The sequence below is a fragment of the Pelodiscus sinensis genome, chromosome 10 (assembly GCF_049634645.1).
Source record: "Pelodiscus sinensis isolate JC-2024 chromosome 10, ASM4963464v1, whole genome shotgun sequence".
Taxonomy (NCBI): domain Eukaryota; kingdom Metazoa; phylum Chordata; order Testudines; family Trionychidae; genus Pelodiscus; species Pelodiscus sinensis.
Window position 1 is genome coordinate 29180423 of NC_134720.1, and position 2596 is coordinate 29183018.

The 2596-nt window shown below is 46.6% G+C and overlaps 1 long non-coding RNA gene across 2 annotated transcripts in view; it reads right to left on the reverse strand.

The window, feature by feature from the left end:
* LOC112545862 (uncharacterized) overlaps window positions 1–2596 on the reverse strand; it is a 69206-nt gene that overhangs the window by 37741 nt on the left and 28869 nt on the right. The gene's annotated exons all lie outside the window — the stretch shown is intronic.

The window sequence follows — 2596 nt, forward strand, 5'->3', positions numbered from 1 at the left end:
TATATCTTCCTCTGTGTTTGGAAAGTGCCTCAAACATGTATGGCTTCTTAGCCATCTTTCACTTGGCCCCAATCCAATAGCCAGCTCTTGGGGTAAATCAGAGTGGCCACAGGATTGCTGAAATTTATACTTGTTTGAGCAGTTTCAAGGACCATTCAGCCAGTCCGTGATCACCTTAAAACACTGTAGTCTGACTCCTCCCCGTCACAAACTGATACGTCCCATTCCTGATTCTTCCTGTGCTGGTAGGGAATTTTCAGCTGTTTCTTTTTAAGGCAGCTTTGTGTTTCATTTTTCAGAAGATTGTAGCAATGTGTTGACCTGTCTAACTGGGGATGTAAAAATTCGTTAACAAAGATAATTGTGTAACTGCTAAAAATTTTATCGGTTTCAGGGGCTGTGGGCTCTGCAGAAGAAATATTAGCTTTGAACACAGTGAACAAGTCCTTGCCAGCCCCACTTCTGGGGATCCCCGGCATGTAACCTGCTGTGGGGAGGGAGCGAATCAGGCCCACCACATACATGGACTCCTCTGGCTGGCCAAAGAAGTCCCTGCCTGCAGTGGGCCCCGTAGGGCTGGAGAAACCTTTCGCTCAGGATGAGCGGGGAGTTGCTCCAGCCCCAACTGGTTAACCCGAACCAATGAGTCTCACCCATTAAGAGTGAGGTTAACCAGTTAACCTTTTATTTCCCTACCACTAACACTAAAATACTGGCCAATGGTTCATTCCACGGAACCATCTTCAGAGATAGACCCTTACAGTGATAGCTGATTCGGATTAGATTTAAATCTATGACTACAGGTGGGCCTAGTGACTAATAAATAACTCAAATATACTTAAGTTGGTGACAGCGGGGTTCAAACATCATTTATTTTCAATGGTATTTAGATCAGTCATGATTCAGGGACAGGAAATGTGATTCGGAAGAGCATAATTCCTTAGACCACAGGCAGAATGACAGGCTAATCAGTGCTCCTTTATACCCAGCTGGTATCCACCTGATAGGCAGAGGCATAGAGCTGCCCCTCATACTGCTAGTTCAGAAGTGTAAGCCCATCAGATGCACACCTGTACTGCTCCCCTTCTTCAAATCTTGGAGGAAGATAGTGACTATTCAAGTGGTCTGGCTGCCTTCCCTGGCTGCAAAGGGAGTAAGATCCTGGCAAGCCAGTCTCCTGATGCCTCAAGTGATGAGAATGCTCAAACCTTCCTTAAGTCTGGAAAAGTGGAAAATGAGACGTTCTCTCGAGTCTGGGTGGCCCCTCTTCCTGAAGATGGGTGAGGTGGGGCATGAGGTGGAGAGCACATGAGGAGCAATTCCTTCCTTGCAACTATCAGAAGAAGGTGGCAGAAGAACAGGATTGAGGGATCTTAGTCCAAAGAGAATTACTTGAATACTTTGATCAAATATGGGTCAGCTGAAGGCTGGTACCCTCAGATATCCAAAGACTCAGATCCATATTACATTAGCTGTCTCCTAAACATCTAGTCCGGGATAAATTTGTTTCTGGCTGAATATCTTCATGACAATAGTCAAATATGAATCAAAGTTTATTAAGAGCAGCTACTATCAAAGCTGCTCAATTTGCACTTAACTTTAGTGAGAATTGGGTGTCCAGGCCCCCAGAAGTGGTTGGTTGAATTTTGTTGGGAAATAAAAGGAGGAGCATCATGTAGGGGGGTAAGGAGGACATGGCCTGGTCCCATGAGGAGCCATGTGGGAGAGGGAAAGGAATCCCCATGAGGAGGCAAGGGAGAGGGAATGAAGGGAATCACCACACTCCGGATGAAGTGGCAGGGGAAGGGGGAAATCACTAGGACACACAAGAGCCTCACAGCAGGGAAGAAATCTCCATGCATCCATGTGGAGCAGTGGGGAAGCCCCGAAGGCAGTGTGGGGGGGATGCCCAGGCCCTGTAGCTGCAGGGTGTGGGAGGGGAACCTTACCCATAGAAGGTAGCATGGCCAGCAACATGCAGAGCCCCATCCCCAACCAGTTAGTCTTGTGCTGGTGTGGCTGTCTCCACCACTCACTCTGCAGTATCCCGGCCCCACTTGCTGCCCCTGTGGTGAGTGTGAGGATTTTATCCCTCCTCTCTCTGTTCCTCCCTTTCCATGTTGGGGGGAGAAGCCCCATTCCCACCATTTCCTGTGTTCGCGGCACAACCAAACCCTGACCTTGCTTTAAGTTAGGGTAACAGGAAGCTGCCTCCCAAATTTGGTGGCCCTTGCTGTTACCATTTAGGAGGAGTTCTTGCACAAACAGATGGACAGGCAGACAGACAGAGATTTCATTTCTAAAAATATATATATTGCTATATAGAACATTAGCTAATTCATCTGCATCCTGCATGGATACACTCAGACCCTGTGTGCCCATTTGTATAATGAGTTGCTATAATCTTTTAGAATGAAAATCCCTGTATGGAAGAGCTGTTATTATTCCTTAAGGAGCAACCATAGCAACTGTCATAATGGACATTCTGGGCATCTCATACCAAAGTAAATCAGGAGTAATCTCATTAATGTTAATGCAAACTGGTCAGAATTGAGTCCTTTCTTTGCACTGAGAGCTTTGTTGGATAGTCATAGAC